Raw genomic sequence first — 20,273 nt, forward strand, 5'->3', positions numbered from 1 at the left:
TCTGCTTCAAAAACAAAAAAGTCAGGAGAAAATTGATAACCTTGCAGTCACAGCAGGGTGTGTCTCTTTCCCAGGGCTACAGAATTGGGGCCAGATGCTGACTAAATGTAATCACGGGCTTAAGCAATGAGTTCAGATGTGGGACGAGCAGCAATTCTAGAACACAAACAGACCAGCTCATAACACACAACCAAAAAGCCTTCCCCCAAATCAGTGGGAAAATAAACCTTGAGTTTGGAGATAAAGCCATAGGCAATTGTCCTGTTTAGTGATGATTAAGACCACCATTTGAGTCCCATTATAAAAGCTTTACATTGGTTTAGGACTCTTTACAGGGTCCCCTTCTTAGTCAAATGACAGATCTCAGCAGAGAAAAGATTTTATTCTTTTAATGGAGATCCCTGAGAAAATCCTCAAATGCGTAGAGCCCCAAATCTCTACAACACACTGAAATGGTTTTTCTTCCTGTGGGATCCAAGAGGAGATAAAAGATCATGACCAGTAATGTCAGTTAAAGCCTTATTTCCTGAAGATTGGTCAGAATACACCTGCTCCTGGTACTCCAGGGAGTACCAGGCTGGGCGCCCTTGCTGAAGGCATTTCTCTGTAGGAATCCTGCTGACTCACTCTTTTGTTATGTGTGTTTCCATAAGTAGACTGAAGGAAAACTATCCATTTGTCTCTTGGTAAGACAAAAGAAAAATTGTGATTATATTTTCCATCTGTGCTCTAGGAAAGTGATTCAGTGGTTATGGCCTCCTCTTCATCTTTCTAACTTCCAGCAAGTGCTTCTGCAGGAGTATGCCCAGTAAGTCCTGTATTTCCTCCTTTATCACTTGCAGGCTAACCCTACTTTTAGGTGAGCTGAGAATCAGGGCTTCTCTGGGATTAGAATCAGATATGGATGGTCTCAAAAATCCTTCTTTAACACCAGGGCTGCAAGCAGTGTGGAAAATGTGGAGCACTGAGTTCTAGAGTGAGAGGGAGCAAAGTTCAGGAATGTGTGACTCATGTCTTTCTCTTACTGTCCTGGTGTCTTCACCTCAATGAGATGATGCATCCCCAAGTGTGGAGACCTTACAGAGAGTAGCTGGAATGTCATGCCAACTGGCAGAGCAGTAGCCATGATCTGGACCTCAGAGACTGGGCCTGTGGTTATGCCTTTCTGGGCTTTAGTGTGGTGAGTATGATTTGGTCATCAGGCACAAGATTTCCAGAGTTGTGTAGCTGTTTTCTCCAAATTTCAATAGTGAGTGCTTGAGGGAGGCTATTAAGACTCAGGAAAATGACAAGATTGAGGAAGCAAACAAAACTCAGAATTGTCAGGAAGCTCCTGAAACTTAGAAGATTCACAAGGTTTGTCTGCAGGGCTATATAAGCAGTACAATGGCTGGGAAGAGGAGACACCCTGACTGGTCCAGGGGCCTGCAAGCCATGCAGGGGGATCCAGAGGTGGAATTTTCATGGTTCATTGTTCATGCTGGGTTGGGCTTCTTAGTGATGCAGCTGCCTTTGAGTCACCCGTGCTCCTCTAAGTAGCCCTTGACCCATATGCCTGTCAAGAGCCCCAATAAACTCACTGGTTCACCAAACTAGTCTTGGACGCATCAATTCTTGGCTTGCCATCAATGCTGTATCTTGGGTGAATAGGCATTTATTCATACCTCCTTAAGAAAAGTCACATGACACTCGGTTTTATAACTGTACAAACTTGATTTTAGCCTCAGTTTACCTATGTGTAAAGTAAGACTACGACATTGGGAAGAATGTTGAGAACATTGCCTGTAGTCATGTATAGACAGCAACTATGATGTCCCCTGCACAGGGCTGACATTCTTTTCTTTCATCCATCCAACAATGGATAAGAGTCAAAACCTCAGTGACAGAGCCTTGAGAAGACAATTTATTTCTCTGGCTTCAAGAAGCAGGTAGAACTTCCTTAATTTTCATCAACTTCCTTTAAACTGTTAGAGCATCTTTGTTTTCACTGAGCCATGTTGTATGAAGTCAGAAGTGCACTGGATACTTTATGGGAAGGAATCATGCACTGTGAAAAGTGTGGGACTCTTCTGAGGAAGGGTCCCACAGGAAGACAGAGCTACTGGTGCTGTATGTTTGTTAAAGTTGGACATAGGTGATAGTCTTCAAGGTAGCCAATTATGGCCTACTCCCTGCTGTCAGTGGCTCTCACACTAGTCCGGGTGTACCTGAGAATGGGGTGTTCTGGCTAAAATATCCTAATTGAGAGTCACTGTGGTCAACACAGATGTCTGTCTGCTGCTGAAGGTTCTGTTCCTGAGTTTGTCTTACTTGGACTCTGACTATCTTCCAGAAGCTGTTTGTACCTCGAGGGTTACAATGGTGAGTATTGTTTTTGGTGGGTGACACATAGAGATCGGATGTGCACAGATGGGGTAGATCCTCCCAAGGACAAGCACTAAAATAATTCTTTAAGTCAAAGTTTAGATGCTACTTTGTAGTCCCAATGAGCATGTCTGTCCCGAAGCATGCCACTATGAGTGTAAGGGCACACACTGTTGTTTCCATTGGCCATGGGGAATCTGAGATGAAGTACCTTGCTCCAGGCCCTAGAATGAGTAAAGAACTCTCCCAGGATGACCAGCTAGAATCTCTTGACTGCGAATCTAGGGATCAGTCTTAAGCCCTGCACCGCTTTTGATAAATGCAGACAACTTAGAGCATGTCACTTGATCCTGCGAGGTTTGCTAGGCAAGAAGTACAACCTACTCCTTTAAGCCCAAGGGTCTCTTTTAGAACTCCATAGTCAGCACTTAGGTAAAAACATATGCCTACCTAAAGCTGCAAAAGTTAAAAAATTAACATTAAAAATACGACAAAGCATGTTTATTTTTGACCTTGCAGTAAATACATACATATGACATGAAGTCACAGTACTATCACCCAAACTATCCACATACTTTTGCACTATTTTTCCTAATGTTTTCTTAAATACAGACTTGTTTCCTTTGATCATTATGATTACATTAATTATGTTATATCCTGAAGTTTCATGTATCTATTATGACCTTTTTTTCGAGAAGCTGAGTTTCTTAGAAATATTTGGTGGCTACATGGTATCCGTGTGATAGAACTCTTTGAAGTTGCTGTGGTTTGAATGTGCACCTTCATTCATGTATTGGACACGTAATCCCAGTGCAGCAGTTGAGAGGTGGGACTTCTGAGACAATAAGTGATAGAGAGAACCCACACGAATGGCTTGATATTGTTAGCAAGAGAATGGGTTTGCTATCCACGAGAGTGGGTTTATTGGAAAAAGGAGTCTGGTCCTCTGCTGTCTTCTCTCACTCAACTCCTCTCTGTATTTCTCTCTGTATCTTTCCATTCTGGCATGATGCAGCAAGAGGTTCTTACTAGGGTGGGGATGCAGCTCAGTTGGTATAGTGCTTGCCTAACACAAATGAAACCCTGGGTTAAAAAACCTATTTATTATATTTTTTTATTTTATGTGTATGAGGGGTACTGCCTATGTGTATGTGAGTGCACCTGTGTCGTACAATACCTGCCTGGTTGTTAGCCACCATGTAGGTTCTAGGAATCAAACCTGGGTCTTCTGCAAGAGCAGCCAGTGATCTTAACTGCTGAGGTAACTCTCTAGTCCTGAAATCCTGGGTTTGATCCCTGGCATCTCATAAGACTGGGTGTGGTGGCACATGCCTGTAGTCCCTGCATTTGGGAGGTAGAAGCAGGAAGATCATGAGTTCTAGGCCAGCCTTCAGATCAAGTAAGACCCTGTCTTAACAACAAAAAAGGAACAACAGAATAACCTTACTCAGTCCCAACTCCTTGATCCTGAACTAATTGGCCTTTACAAGAGATATACATTTCTGTTCATTACAAACTTCCCAGTCTATGATGTTTTATTATAGTAGTATAAAATAGACAGAAAACGTATTCCTAACTTTAACTGTTTTATTTTTTTTAGTGTAAATTAAATTACTGTAGGTACTTAATATAATTTTATAGGAACATTTATTCAAGTTTCTAATTCCTTGCTTTGGACAGATTCTAAAAGCTCACTTGCTGAATTAAAGGCAACGAACTCTCTGCAGGTTCTCTGAAGGTCTTCATAGTCTAAGCTTTGAACGTCCTGTGGCCTCTCAGCTCTTGTCCTGTTTTTAGTTTTCTTCTTCATCTTGCTGTTTGAGTCTGTTCCCTCCATTTTCTTGGCCTTCTTTCTTACCACTGGCTGCCTACCTCTTTGTTTTTCTGGGCTGTCAATCTCTCATACAAATCTGGCGTAACTGGAAATACTCTGGGGGTTATCTTCACCGCTCTGGCGGCAACCAAAAGGGACAGAGAAATTGGTCCTTTGAGAACATCAGTTGCTTTTCCAGTCAATAAAAATGTATGAAGTGCCCACTGGCAGACTTCAGAAATGTGCTCCTAGGCTCCCATCTAACACCTGGCATAGGACCAGTAAAGGGAACAGTGTGGCCTTCTGCCATGTGTGGGTCTGTCCCAGGACACCTGGTCTGTGGGCTGCGCTGCCAGCCTTGATCATCACGAGTCACTGCTTTCCTTCTTGCCACAGCTTCTTATTTGCTCAACAGTCACTTAATGGCTACATCACTTAATTGCCCTTTCTATCAGTTTTCCCATCTGCAGAATGGGGACTGTGATTCTGGGCTGACAGGGTGTTGGGAGCATTAATGAATGTTTTGAGGCACATTGAGATCTGTAGATAAACAAACCTCAAGAAGTAGAAAGTGCTAATGAGCCTGGGGTTGAGCAACTGACCTTGAGAGGCAGCTTTGTTTCCCACAGAGGAGGAATCCAGCTCATAGGCTCTGGGCAGATGGGTGTCTTCTGGCTGCCTCCAGAGGAACCAAAACAGTGGATTAGGAAGCAAATCTTCCCTGGGCACATGCAGCTCTCAAGTGCACAGGAAACTCGAAAACAGGTCCAAAGCCATATCAAAACAGCTCCAAGCCATCCTGTCCCACCAGTGCACCATTAGATATGGTTGCCTGGCATTTGGTGGAACACTGCGTGTTTGAGTGCAGAACACATTGAGCGTTGATGGTCCGTGGATTATTTTAGATCCTCTACTCACAGTTTTGTGGCTGTTTTTTCTTTCTTTCTGCCTGCAATGCTGAGGCTCGAACCCATGACCACATGCATGCAAGGCAAGCACTCTACCACCTGAGCTACATCCCCAGCCTTTGTGGTTATTTCCTGTCTGTAGCAAGTTTATTCATTTATAATAAGAATAACTTCCATTTAAAAGTGTTCACTGCTGCTGGCACTGAACTCATCACAGCAGCCTTCTAACTAGACACTCTTATTACTCCCTTGGTGTAAAGATATCGAGACAAGAAGATTTGAAGGAGCCGTGCAATCTTTCCTGACTTACACAGGTGCTAAGCAGCAGAAATGGGGTTGCTGTTAGATAATTTTGGCTCTAGAGCTCAGGTTCCTGTTAACCAGCTGGTCCTATTTTCTCTCACTACATTACCATTTGTGGTACTGATATGAGCTAAAGTCATCCCCCAGTACCCACGGAGGGGTGGTTTCAGTATCCCTCACAGACCACAATCTGCAGGTGCTCAAGTCCCTTACATAAAATGGTATAGTGTTTGCGTATAAGCCACACATATCCCCCTTATATCTGAAATAAGCTCTAAATTACTTATAACACCTAATGTAACCCACCTACTTTATAAATAGCTGTGACACTGTATTATTTATGGAATAATGACAAGAAGAAAAGTCTGCGTATTTGGTACAGACATAAATTTTTTAATATTTTCTATGGTGGTTACTTATATACTTATATTCACAGATGTGGAACCAACATCTCTGGAGAGCCAACTACATACTTAATAAGAAATATTAAACATTATACATTTTAATAAATAAATAGTACAAAAGCATATGCTGATAAAAATAAACATTAGGTATAGCTGGGTGTGGTGGTACACACCTTTAATCCTAAGGCCTCAGGAGACAGAGACAGAGCTCTGTGAGTTTGAGGCCAACCTGGTCTACATAGTGAGTTCCAGGCTAGCTGGGGCTACAGGGAGACCCTGTCTCAACCCTCCCCCCCACAAAAAATTAGGTATAAAAATTAACATAGAAGTCTGAGGTGCCTGAGAATCTGTAGACACTGTGATGCTGGAAGCGGAGTACCTTAGAGGGTGGTCTTGGGACCACCTGTGTCAGTGCTCCTTAGAAACTGGCTAAAAGTACAGAACAACTCCACACGCATCCTGCATCTCTGTGGGTGGAATCCAGGAGTCAGCATTTATAGCTAACTCCTCAGGGAATTCCTGTCCATCATAAAGAAGCTGGGACATGTCTCCCTTGGCCTAATATAAGGGAAAGTCATGAGAAGGGACGGAAAGTTGCTGGTTAGGAGTTTAGGAGCCTGTTCCGTATCTAAGACTGAGGTAGGTTATGACTATTGTTTGTTTATAGATTAGTGACTTGGCAGGTGCTGGGGTAGAGTCAGACCTGGGCATGTAAGTTGCTTTATCTGTGTCCTCTAAGGCATAGATATGAAGGCATATTTGTTCTCAAAGATAAAAGGTTTTAGTGAAGATTTCAGAATTTGGTGAAATCAATAACACCTATTAATTCCCCCAATTATCAGAGGAAACTCAAGGAAACAGGGTGACTTGTCTCAGTACCCATCATTGGATGGAGAGGGTGGAATCAGAATCCAGGTTCGTATCTGCGGTGAGATCATTTTCTTTACCACAATGGTCTGTGCATCCTGAGGGCAATGCAACGCTTTTTGTTCAGCACTTAGTGTGTGGTAGGTATCACACAAACCAGATTCCTGGTCCTCTTGAGTGTCTCACCTGAGCCACTGATCTCTCAGGTACAGGTGACCTTCCAAATCCATAGGTTCTGCATCTGTGGATTCCAAATATTCAGATATGACCAATGATCAAAATCACCTTGGAAAAACTGCATCTGTAATGAATGTCAATAGTCTTTAAACAATGACAATGAAATATCACAATAATTTTCATAGCATTTACATTACATTTGCTATAAGGAATAATCTAGAAATGATTTAAAGAACACAGGAGAGTGCTCATAGGTCATATGCAAATATAACATTATATAAAGGACTTGAACATTCACAGATTTGGTATCTGGGAGGATCTCCATGAATCCTGACGGATGACTATAATTAGTATATCTGTAGATGCCTCACAGGGACTCAAGAACTAATTGTCAATGCCTTAAAATGGCATAATTTGCTTCCAGCACGGTATCTTTTGAATATTTAGTATTCTAGCCAATAATAGCCATAATAGTAACATCAGCCCCCTGATAATAGGGATTACACTAGCCAGGGTTATGGCAGGTGGGTGTATTAGTCTAAATGGTGAACTCTAGATTCCGTTACCAACATCCCTCTAATCTTGGTCTCTTAATGGTCATTTATTTTATTCTTCCATGTTAGGTGTGTGGCTGTTTGGAGTGTGTCTTCTCTCTAAATAGTGATTTGAGGATCTGGCCCTTTCCATGTTTGTGACTTAGTCTTTTTAGCTAAGTTGCTTTTGAAGTCATTGTGGAAGGGGAAGAGAAAGTGAAGCAATAGGTTAGTGGCTTTGATGACCACCCATTGACCAGAATCCTACTAACTTGAATGCAAGAGAGATCAAGAGATGTGGTCTTGTGTGCTTGGGAAGAGGAGGAAATGGGTGTGGGGAGGACCTAGGCAGTCTCTACCACTGTGCAAGCTACAGAGGGTGAGTCTATGCTTGGCGCTCCTTGGGCATTTATCTGATAGCTCATAGAATGATTGGGCAGGCTGGAGAAACTGTGCAAACCAGGTCAGACTAGACAGTGCAAGACAAAGTCATTCTTAGGTCAGAAGCACAGTGCTGCAGGCAGCTTCTTTGACCCCAGTGATTGCTGGACTCTGGACACCACCAGTGTTCTGAGGTGTGGAAACCCACCTGCATCTTTGCGCTAGCTTCAGAGTTCCAGATAGATGAACTCTCAGGTCTCTTCCAGGAGCTTAGATTCAACATGGGGATAGACTGAGTGGTAACTTTCTCCATGTATTTCTGAAGTGGGTGATGACCTTGGAGCATCCTAAAACTAGTACATTCTCCTCAGACTGTTGGAAAGAAAGGCTAAAGTAATAGAGGCTATGTAATAGAGATATGTATTGATTTGCTTGCTTGCCTATTAAGCCAAATTGAGCATACATAACATTCACACTTATTATGAAGCTCTGAATTGGGTTCCAGGGACATGAGGGTGAATGCAGTGATATTCTGGCTATAAAGGTTTTAGGTGAGTGTAAGAGGCAGGTGCAGGACTGAATAGCTAAGATAGCTCAGATTTGGGAACTACATCAGGACTGGACCTGACAGGCCAGTGTGTAGGAATCTCAAGGAGTGAACTGACCTGCTTAATCTTCTCTGGACTGAGAATCGGAATAATTCCTCTTTCAGATGTAAGTTTCAAAGCAGACTGTATGCAAAGCAGAGGGATACAGGTGTTCAGGGCAGCAGAAGATCATAGGCTTTAGGCTTTTGCATGTTCAAGATGACACTGACTTGGAGTGGCTTTTATTCTCCATTTATAAAAAGTGGAAACTAATACCTCCCATTGTCCCTGTAGAGCTGAGAGATACCAAAGCCAAAGGAGAAAATGGCTTTTATAATACAGGACACAGTAGGTGTTCAGTAGCTGCAGTTGTGTGGGAAGGAGGAGTAGACAGGGTCACACCTTCGAGGACCGTGTTCTCTACTTGCAGGGCCTGCTGTAGGAGATGACATTGGACAGTGGAACTGACTTTTGAGTGAGAGAAGATATATACTTAGATTCCTATGAAGGATCATATTATAGAGAAGGGGAATGTGCCTCCCAGGGAATCACTCAGCTAATCCATCTAAAGTGCTTAGCATACTGCCGGCACTTGGCAGTAACAACATGAATCTCATTCCTGTTGAGCTTAGCCTGCCTAACAATGAACTCATTGTATGTAAGGATTCACACACTTTCTGTTAGGTGTTCAGCCTAGCTTGTGGCACAAAACAGGGATCCTTAGCTGCCCTATCCTCCAGGGTAAGGCTGATGTCCTTGGCCCTACCGTCCTCGGGAGCCCAAGTTAGTTTGACTATGAAGTCAGCTGGGAAGCTGACAATAAGTTAAAGGGCCAGAGCCGGGTCATGATTAGAAGGGAAACAACTTTCATGAAAACAAAGCAGAAGGCCGTTCCTTCATTCAGCCCTATTTTTCTCCCCCTGGTGGCCATTATTAGCAATCACAGTTCCCTTCTGAGAGAATGGGGTTGGACTACGAAAGCATTGGCACCAAGTTTTCGGAAGAGGAAACTGAGGCACAGCCAGGCAATGTGATTTTCCCAAGGTGTCATTGCTCATATGTTGCAGAGTCAAGTTTCAAACTCAAGCTACCTGGTTCTAGGGACCATGTTCTTCCTCCTGGACATCAGCTCCTGCTCACACTTTCACACTTGACCTGGAGACCAATCTTTACCAGTGCCTAGTGTGACAGGTTATTAGACACACTCTGTTCATAGGGTATTTTACTGGTCATAACCATCACCATGAGAAAAGGCTTTTTTTTTTTTTTTTTTTTTTTTTTTTTTTTTTTTTTCAGGGTCTCGAGACAGGGTCTCCCTGTCAGGGTAGCCCCAGCTGGCCTGAACTCACTTTGTAGACCAGACTGGCCTTGAACTCAGAGATCTGCCTGCCTGCCTTTGCCTCCCAAGCGCTGGGATTAAAGGCGTGCGCTACCACACCCGGCTGAGAAAAGGCTTTTAAAAGGCACGTTATTGGGGTCCAACCTCTCCTTACTGAGATGGTCCGCATTGTTCACAATACTGATCTCTGATTATAGCAGAGGGACCATACATTTGGAGACTTGAGTCTTATCTACTGGTTCTTGGCTCTTTGATGTATCGCCTTGGCTTGCTCAAGTCTTTATGTCCTTGTCTGCACAGCGTATCTACTAGTTGCTGGCTCACCATGGCCATTGCAAGACTAAATTGAGAAGCTGGATGTTGGCATGTGATGTTCAGGTTCTAGCTTCCCTGATCCCAAGTCTCTGGCCCTCTAAGCTAAGGGTAGGGCCTCATATTTTATCCTTCATGGACCCAGCACAGACTGCCTGAAGTGAGCAGCCAGAGGCTGACAGTGAGCACCCCTAGTCATAGGCGCCAAGTGAAAATGGGACTTTGAGGTCAGGAAAGGACATGCTTTCCTCAGGGAAGCCGTGGAGCAAGGACAAGAGAACTCCTGTCAGGTCACAAGGTGTGGGGACCTAAAGGCCCCACCTTGCATAGGTCCAAAAGGAAGTTACTGGGGGCGTGCCATGGCTTGCTTTGAAAGTCTGAAGAATACTACCGTACTGCTGAGGAGTGCATGATCAGCGTGTGACCATCCTTAAGATACACCCTCAGCGGGGGAGGGGGGAGTTCCAGGTGCCTTTATAAACTCTGTAATACCTGTAATAAATGAGTCCCTGCTTGACTAGACTCCCCTTGTGTCTGAGTGTCCCCGGTACTGGGGGTGGCGTGGGCTGGCGAACAGCGTGCTTACTAATCCGCAATTATCACTCGGTGGGGGTCGCTGGCTTGAACCCCCGGTAACAAGGCTTGGAACAATTATTTCAAACCTCTGTTTTCCAGCTGGTAGTTCAGATACACATGACTTCCATGAGACATCGTTGGGGGAGAGCCCTTAGTAGGATTGCATATGTAGCAGGATGTTTAGGTTTTCCAAGTGTCATCCTTCAAATTACCTAGACCATTCCTACAAGTTCCAGTCAAGCCAAGGGTTTTGTGGGAATAGATCTAAGAAGATGTGGGCTGAATTCTGAGTTTCAGAAAGGCAGGCTTCCAGGTCACCGCGGCAAGTCAGGGGATGGCTCTGAGAGGCTGAAAGCCTTGCTGAAATATTCCATAGGAGGTGATGCTTCAGCTATGACATAGAAGAAAGGGAAGAAGGCTCCATGATGAACCCATTTAGCCCACTGGTTCCTGTAGCTGTAGAGGTCAGACTGTTCACTGAGGGGCGGGTAAGGAGGCAGGAGGCTTGCTTTTGTGTCATCTCCACAAAAGAAATTAATAACATTTCTCTTTAGCTAGACTCCTACCCTCTGCCTTGAGCAGTTTGATCTCAAAGCCTGTCTGTCTCATTACTCGCTACCAGTGACCTGAAATGCAGAAGCTGTACTTGTTAGAAACCATCCAGGAGCCCATGCTGTTTCCATGTCATCCTCTGAGTCACCTGCAAGTAAAACCCAGGAAGGCTGCAGGGTTGATTTGGGCATCCTCCACCCCCACTTGTTGTTCTGTGGCCTATGATAAGGTGGCCTCTCCTTGCCTTGGTCCTCTGTGTCCTGCTTGTGATGTGCCCTAACTCTTCCCTTTCTGGATGGCCTATAAATCCACTAAGACCAGCTCAAACATCTGCTCTAAGAAAACTTTCCTGCTTCTCCCTGGGTTCTTTTACCAGCATGCCTGTATTGTGTCACTTTTCTGTCCCCATGGCATGTTAAAAGTCTTTCCTGTGGCACAGGTTCTGTGAGTTATCCTTCTCTGTCTCCTATCAGACTGTAAGCCACTTGGGGGCAGGGACCACGTCTTAGCTCCATGTCATAGCTTGAATATCTGGTACACAGTAGGTACTTTGAGATGAATTTTGTATCAATCGTGCTATGGTCCATTTCTGTAATGGACACAACTATACATATGAATCTTATACTACTGGATTGCTGGTTGGTGCTGGGAATCCAGGGGATAAAAGTTTGTTCTAGGGAGCTGGAGAGATGGTTCGGGGGTTATGAGCACTGGCTGCTCTTGTAGAGGACTTGAGTTCAGTTCCTAGCACCAACATGGCAGCTAACATCCTTCCATAACTCCAGTTTCAGGGGGTCTGACACCCTCTTCTGGCCTCTGCAGGCATTGTACACATGTGGTACACTTACATACATGCAGGCAAAACACTCATACACATAAAATAAAAATAAATAAAAACTATAAAAAGAGTTTTTTCTGTATCAGTGTCCTGGAGCATTGTTTATGATTGGAATGAACTCTCACATTCAACCATCCTATTCTTTTGTATAGTGTCTTTGCTGGTGGGTCATCCTAGCACAAACTCTGTGTCCGTTAGAATTAGGTTTAGTTGTAGATGTCAGAGAATTCAAAATGACAGTGTCTTAAATAGGTATGCATTTCTCATATAGATTTTTCACAAGCAATCCCATCCAGGGCAGCTGTACAGCTCTGCTACACAAAGTCCTCGGAGACCCAGGCTGTTCTAACCTTCCACTTTAATCTGGAATTTAGCCTCTGTCTTCATGGCTCAAGATGGAGTTTTAGTAGTCACATCCACATTCAAAACATACCCAGGAGGAAAGTGGAAAGAAGAGGGGGAATGTCCAGTCAGCTGTCTCTAAAGTAAGGTTCTAGAATTTACTGGAATTGGTCAATCACTTTGTTTACATCCCATTGGTAGAACTTAGTCACATGACCATATACCTACATGCAAAGCTCTTTGGGAAATGTAGTCTTTATTCTGAGCAACTGTGTTCCCAGTATGGAAGAAGAGGAAGACAGAACTGAGACATAATTAAAAACATAGCTTTCACCTTAAAGGGAATAAAAGAGTTTATTCTGGAGCAAAAGATAAGTGACCATGGTCTTGGAACACATTCAAGTATTTCCAAATACCATGCTCCAATGTGGTAACAATTTCATAAAGTTTTTATAGTTACAGAACAAAAGGAAATCATAAATGAAGACAGTTCAAATACATTGGTAGAAACATCAGGTGGGTGGGTTGCAGCACAAGAGGGTAATTTCTGCTCTAGGTTTCATGTTATCTGGTGGCGTTTCTTAGCTTTTGGGTTGGTGAGAGCTAGTGGTCCATTAATACATTCCCCAAAGATTCATGTGATCGTCACAAGAAGGTTAAATTAGACCCAAAAGTGAGTTTTGTTGGGGGTGAGGGCTAAAGACAGCCCAGATAATTTGGCTGTGGATCTCCAGCACTTCAACTCTCCACAATCAAGAAATTCTTATCGGTTGATCAGTCTCACAGACTCTTTAATACAGGTACAGCTTTTCTTTCCTGGGAAGGTCAGTTCCCAGTGGTCATTCTACATACAGTATTTGCTTTGTACTTCATTGCCTGGGCTGATAGTCATCTAGTAGACTCTGTAGATTGCTTGTTAGAAAACAATGGAGCACACAGCAGAGTCAGGAGAACAGGGAGCTGTTTTGGTTCCGTGCTTTTTCTATTGTGTGTGCTGAGATGAAGCTGGCTTCTTAGAAACATCTATTTTTATGTGTATGTGTGTGAGCCTATGTGAGTTTGTGTGTATCATGTGTGTGCAGGATCCCATGAAGGCCAGAAGAGGATGTCAGAGTCCCTGAAACTGGAGTTACAGGTGGTTGTGAGCCACCATGTGGGTGCTGGGAACCGAACCCTGGTTCTCTGAAAGAACAACAAGTGTTTTTAACCCCTGTGCTATTTCTCCAGTCTTAGATTTGCTTCTTTGAAACTACCCTTTGGTCCTAGTGCAACAGTTTGGGAGAAATGGAAGGAGTGTGGTCTTTCTGCTGTGTGGTAATAGCCTTAAGCACTGGGTCATGATGTATTCTGAATACACTGCTGTTCAATGGCCTCAATACGGTGCCTGGATCACAGAAGTACTCAGTAGAATAAAAAAGTCCCCAGTGGAACGCCAATCTCCTTGTCTAATAAGATAGCAATGTGTATTCTCAGAACACACTGTGGTAGTGAGCGTTTTATATTTTAGTAGTTTCCAACTAGCTTCACAGTTCGTGGAGGAATTTGCAGTTCACAAAGCCGCATTGTGTAGGAGCCCTCTAGCACACAGAGCTTTGAATTATCTGATGGGGCTCTTCCCAACACGAAATCTTTTAAATCATCACTGAACTTTCCACAGCTCGAGATTATTATCATCATTTTAGAGATGAGGAAACCCTAGTTTGAAGAGGTTTAAGACTTTCAGCAAAGTGTGGAGTCGTGTCCAAGCCTACTTGCCTGGCTTGGAATGACCGAGGTCTTGGGATTCCTCCTTCATTAACAGCTCCTTAAACATGAATAAATTACTCATAATGAGTGCAAAGTGTTGTTGGGAGGCAACCAGAAGTCTTCATCAATGTGATACCTGTGGTTCTTGGAGATTTGAGAGAGGCTAACTGTAGAACCAGCCAGTGGTAGGCCGTGTGTATGCGTATAGGGCTGCATGTGAGTGTGTGCCTGGATATGTGTGTGTGTGTGTGTGTGTGTGTGTATGTCAGAAGCATGTGGCCTGTTTGTAGGATGAGGGTCCTGCTAGTTCACCACTCCAGTAAGGACTAGGGAGCCAGGAATTGTGAAAGATGCGAAAGGAAATTCAGGTAGAAGAGGGTCAGGACCACTTTAAATACTTCTCTGCCTCTTTCTGCTACACTCATACAACATGAGTGCAGAATAAAAGGAATACAAATCTTGGTTGTGCCATGTACTTCTTGGTATGATTACTTCCCATAGTTGAGCATTCATTAACAAAACTTTAAAATGCAGAGGAGATGGTTGGCAAGATGGCTCAATGGGTAAAGGCGCTTGCAGCCAAGCCTGATGACCTGAGTTTGATCCTTGGTCCCATATGGAGGAAGGATAGAACTGATTCCTGGAAGTTGTCTCTGACCTCCACATGCATGCTGTGGTGCACACGCACAAATAAATCAAATAAAAAATAAAATGCAGAGAAGAACAAATCCACCGAGCAGATTTGTGAGAATTTAGTGAGATAACGTATCTATAACATTCTGGCCAAATGTTAGTCATAGCACAAATGACAGATATTTTAGAATAATTAATTATACTATAAGGATTAAGACATTTGTCAGAGGAATGTGGTGGTGACTATATTTAAAAATATGTAATTATTTTTATTACCATTAATTTTATTACAAGCATTCAAGGTTGAGCGTATGGGCGTCAATGCTGCTATTTCTCATTTTAGCCAGAAGGTGGTGCTCATGTTGTGTTTAAATTCTGAAAAAGGCTAAAAAAAACTATACATATTCATATTTTCTATTTTTACCAAAAAGAATAAGAAAAAAAAATCTTTAAAAAGGCTATTGTCTGTGCCATGGGGAGATAATTAGGGTATGTAAAACAGCTGATACAGTAATTAATAAAAGCAGTGACTCGTGAGTCTGGAAAAGCTGTACTGTAAAACTGCCAGGGAATAATTGACCTCACAGGCAGCATAGCAAAAAGAAAAAAAAAAGTCAGGCGCTCATACAGCAGGGAAGGGCTGTGTTCTTCCCTAGGTGGATTTAGAATCAAACATGGGAATCCCAGAGCTGTATATCTGAGCCTTGTCTCTAAAGAGGTAAGTCCTACAAAGGCAGGTCCCCAGGACCTGTGCTCATACTGTTCCCAGGTGTGAGGCAGCGGTCATACAGTAGATGCTCAATAAATGTGTGTGGCGTGAATGAATGAACCTACAACACATGCATGCAGAGCCCTGAAATCTAGGCCTCTGTGTCATCAGAAATCCCACAATGACTTGGAGATTGCCAGGTCTGGTCTCCATGGTATGACCTTGGGTCTCACCCTCCTCTCTTCTGGATGTCATTTGCCTTTTGTGAGCTGGATGTTGTGACTGTTTGGATTCTGTTTGTCTATACTGACATGATGTGGTCCTCAACAACTTTGTAGAGATAAAAATCTGCTCTAGTCATGCAGATTATTACGTGTGTTAAAGGTGGCAGGCAGAGGGTCCAGGGGCATTGCTGTTTGAGTTTGGTTTCTAACATTTCTCACTTACCACTTTCTTACGTCACAGGCCAGGCTTCCTCCACCAGCCCCTGCAGGCCTAGGGGCCAGGGAGCCAAATGGCTCAGCTCCCTCTGTTTCGAGAGAGCCTACAGCAGGAGCACAGCTGATGAATAGCCTTCAGATACTGCCCTGAGCTTGAAGCTTTGTTCTCCCAGACTGCTCTGGCTATTGGCTGACCTTGGCAGTTTGCATTTTAACCCCAAAGTCCCCCAAGAGCAGCTTTGACTTTGGGACTTCCCAGTGTGCTGGTAGATACCTGTCTTAGAACTGGGGGCTCTTCTTCCCAGACTTTCCTTTGCTGCGCCCTTTCACAGGTGTCCAGCCTGTGTCACTGTCGGAATGCTCTCCAGCCTCCTCTGCCAACTTCCTCCCATCTTTCAGGGCTAGTGAATCTCCTGTTTATGCAGTCCTGTCTTGGTATTACTTCCTAGAAGACTAGAGGGACCTGACAGACTAGGCCACTGCAGGATCATGTCCTGGCCTCTGAGATTTACCCATTGTTTGTCTTCTTGACCATGTTGGCTGGCATTCCTCTTTATTGGTGTGCAAAGCAAAAAATCAAACTTCCAAACTACTGGTGTTTCAACAAAAGGAGAGTCATTGTTCAACACACAAGATACTGGGTAAACAGGTATATCTGTGCCATCTATACTTGTCAACTTTTGTTGTATTATGCTGTAGTTCAAACCCCAAAGCCCCAACAGCTGACAAACCTAAAAGCACATACTTCACTTTCTTACATGTCAGCTGGGATCTAGTTATCGCCTGTGTCCCAGGTCGTCTTAGCTACTTTGCTCATTGCTGTGATCAATCACCTCATACGAACAACTTAAGGAAGGGAGGAAGGAAGACCAGCTGGTTTACTTTGACTCACAAGTTGAGGATACAGTCCATCATGGTGGGGAAGGCATGATGGCAAGAATGTGAGGTGGCTGGTTACATTGTATCTGCAGTCAGGATGCAAGGAAAGAAAGATGCTGCTGGTCTCAGCTCCTTTTCTTCTTTTTCCTCAGAACTTGGAATGGTGCTGTCCATCTTCAGGGTGAGTCTTCCCTGCTCACGGAAACGTTTTGGAAACACTTTTTTTTTTTGTTTTGTTTTTGAGACAGGGTCTCCCAGTAGCCTCAGCTGGCCTGGAACCCACTATATAGACCAGGCTGGCCTTGAACTCACAGAGATCCACCTGCCTCTGTCTCCCGAGTGCTGGGATTAAAGGTGTACGCCACCATGCCCAGCTGGAAATACTCTTATAGATACACCCCAAAGTGTGTTTCTATGATGATTCTAAATCTAATGAAGTTGACAATGATGATGAACCATCACAACTCCACCCCTTGTCGACTTGACACCCAAGTACATCTCTTTAAATAATAACTTTCACTCATTCTCCAAAGTTTCATGTCATAGTGCATTCTGCTCAATTTCAAAAGTCCCCATAGTTCTGTAGGGTCCTAAGTGTTCAAAATACAAATTCTAAACTCTCTTCTGAGACTCAAGACAATCTTTTATCTGCGAGCACTTGCAAAATTAAAAAAGCCAAACAAGTTATATACTGTCAATATACAATGGCACAGGTAAACATTACCATTACAAAATGGAGGAACAGGGGCATAGCAATAAAATATCAGATTAAAGCAAGACAGAAACCTAACAAGCAGGGCATCAAATCCTGATGCTCCATCATCAGAAAAGTACCCTACAAGACATAAGTGCAGGAAAGGACTTTCTGAATTGGACATCAGTTGCTCAGGATTTAAGGTCAACAGTTGACAAAGGGGACCTCACTAAAGAATTTCTGAACAGCAAAGGAAACAACCAGTTGAATACAGAGGAAGCCCACAGAGTGGGAGAAAATCTTCACTAGCCGGACATCTAACAGTCATTAATATCCAGAATATGCAAAGAACTCAGAAAACAAAGAATCAGGGAAACCAATGACCTAATTAAAAAATGGCTATGGATCTGAATAGAGAGCTTGCAAAAGAAGAAATAAAGTTGGCTAAGAAAACCTTAAAAGTGTTCAATATCCTTGGTAATTAGGGAAATGCAAACCAAAACTACTTTAAGATTTCGTCTAACCTCAGTCAGAATGGTTAAGATCAAGAGAACAAGACACCAAACACTGATGGGGACACAGGGAGGGGGGGACACTCACTCCTGGTGGGGTTGCAAACTGGTGCTACCACTGTGGAAAGCAGTGTGGAGAACGCTTAAGAAACTAAAAACACATCTACCATACAATCCTATTATACCACTCTTGGGGTATGCCCAAAGGACTCATTCTACTGAAGAAGTGCTTCTGCAGCCGTGCTTGTTGCTGCTCTTTTCACAACAGCTAAGAAATAGAAACAATCTAAATGTTCCTTATCTGATGACCAGATAATGAAAGTGTGGTGCCTTTACATTACAATGGAGTTCTACTTAGCGGTAAGAAAAGATGAAATTATAAAATTTGCGGGTAAATGGATGGAATTAGAAACTGTTATACTAAATGAAGTAAGACAGACTCAGAAAAACAAGTGACCTATGTTCTTGTTCCTTTGTGGATCTTAGCTCCAAATTCTTAGATGAGAGCATATATCCTGATGTAACCCCAGGAGCCATGAAAATGGAAAGAAACCATGGGGGTAAAAGAGAAGAAGGTGTGTGAGAGGGGGGGATAGTAAGACAGGTGTTATCAAGGGGTAAATGGGGAAAATGGGGGTACTTTAACTGGGGAAAGAGAAGGAGGGTTGTAGAAGTGAGGGGTGAGAGGGGGGATAAGTAATGCTTAGGTGGTGTGATAAATCAGAGGGAAATGTATTAGTTCAAAAGCCTACTAAAAAATACTCATACACTGTGTATACACAAGTGCATATGTATAGCTGAAGGCTATATAACAAATCACAGTGCCAGGTGGGAAAGATCTCCTTTTGAATTGTTGGTCATGGTAGTTTTAAGAGACTCCCCAAATAACACAGGCTACTGCCGCAGCCCTTGATTACCTCCCAGAACTTGAAGGTAAGACCCTATTGCTGGAGACAGGACATACTTTGGACACAGGACTTAGAGCAACAGAAATGGAACTCACCCGGAAGTTCCTTTCTGAAGACAAGCTCTCATAGTATCAGAGGATTCTATCCAAGCTGCCAAGGGAGAAAGCAATCAATGGTCCTACCCAGCAGGAAAGCCTAATAAACTCGATAATGACTGGCCTAGCAAACTGTTTCTACTGGTGTGGTAGTGTTGCTTTTATCTTAGGGGGCAATCAACAGCTGTCTTATTGGACCTAAGGTCCACTCAACGGGAGGGACCTCAAGTGCTGTACTGTAAATGTAGCCAAATACTAATGGGTGGAGAGGCCATAGATCCTAGAGAAAATCCTACTTTTGTCACATCTCTAGACCAACATAATTTCTTACTGTATTCTAAATATGTATCCTTATATTTACAGATAAGTATACCTCACACCATTATCAAAAAAAAGTTTCTTTTTGCAATAGATGGAGACTATTATAAAATTCTGCAACTGGTCAAATTCAGAGAATAAGTGTCTGTGAGATGCCCAGCCCTAAGTGACACATCTACAATGCAATCTCTACACCTAAGGCTCAAGGAACATAGCAGAGCAGGAGGCAGAGAAAATATTAATGCATCTCTGAACTCTTAGCAGTGAAGCTTCTTCCTATGACAGAAGGTTATTAACAACAAAAAGCCACAACTGGCCAAAGTGCAGAGAATAAGAGGCTGCAGAGTGATTGTCCCTGGGTAGGATGCCTTTATCAACCCCCTGCCACCCAGGGCTCAGGGACCATTAGGAAAGAGGGGGCAGAAAGACTGTAGAGCCAGGGGTGGTGGATTACCACAAGGGAATAGTTTTTCAGGCTTCTGGGAAGTTGCTCATATGAACTTACAACAATAATAACAGCATTCACAAACCAATGCAAACTCAAACCAGATAAAAACCCAGAAGTGGGGCAATTGCTAAGAAGCCCCAACCTTAACATTGACAACTGATGACTATGGGGAGAAGGAGAGTTGGTGTTTCTTTAAGAGAGTGACACTTGTTAGGTTGGCAGGCTTCAGCGTATGGACTCACACTGAAGGGCATTTGGGGCTATAAATTTTGCTTGATAGGTCTGAAGACATATGAAAGAATGCATGAAATCTGGTGTGAGGAAGTATGGGGAGGTGCAGATAAGGGAGGGGGTCTAAATATGATCACAATATATTATATGAAATTTGCAACTTCAATAAAAATAAATAAAAAGAAAAATAAAAGGGAATAAAACATTCACTTATTTATTTTTGTGGTATGAGTGTTTTGCCTGCATGCATGTAAGTGCACCTATGCCACGCAATGCCCGCAGAGGCCAGAAGAAGGTGTTGGATCCTCTGGAACTTGAAATAAGGATGAATGTTAGCTGCCATGTGGGGGCTGGAAACCAAACT

Source organism: Nannospalax galili, unplaced genomic scaffold, assembly GCF_000622305.1.
Source record: "Nannospalax galili isolate Female #2095 unplaced genomic scaffold, S.galili_v1.0 scaffold380, whole genome shotgun sequence".
NCBI classification, from domain to species: domain Eukaryota; kingdom Metazoa; phylum Chordata; class Mammalia; order Rodentia; family Spalacidae; genus Nannospalax; species Nannospalax galili.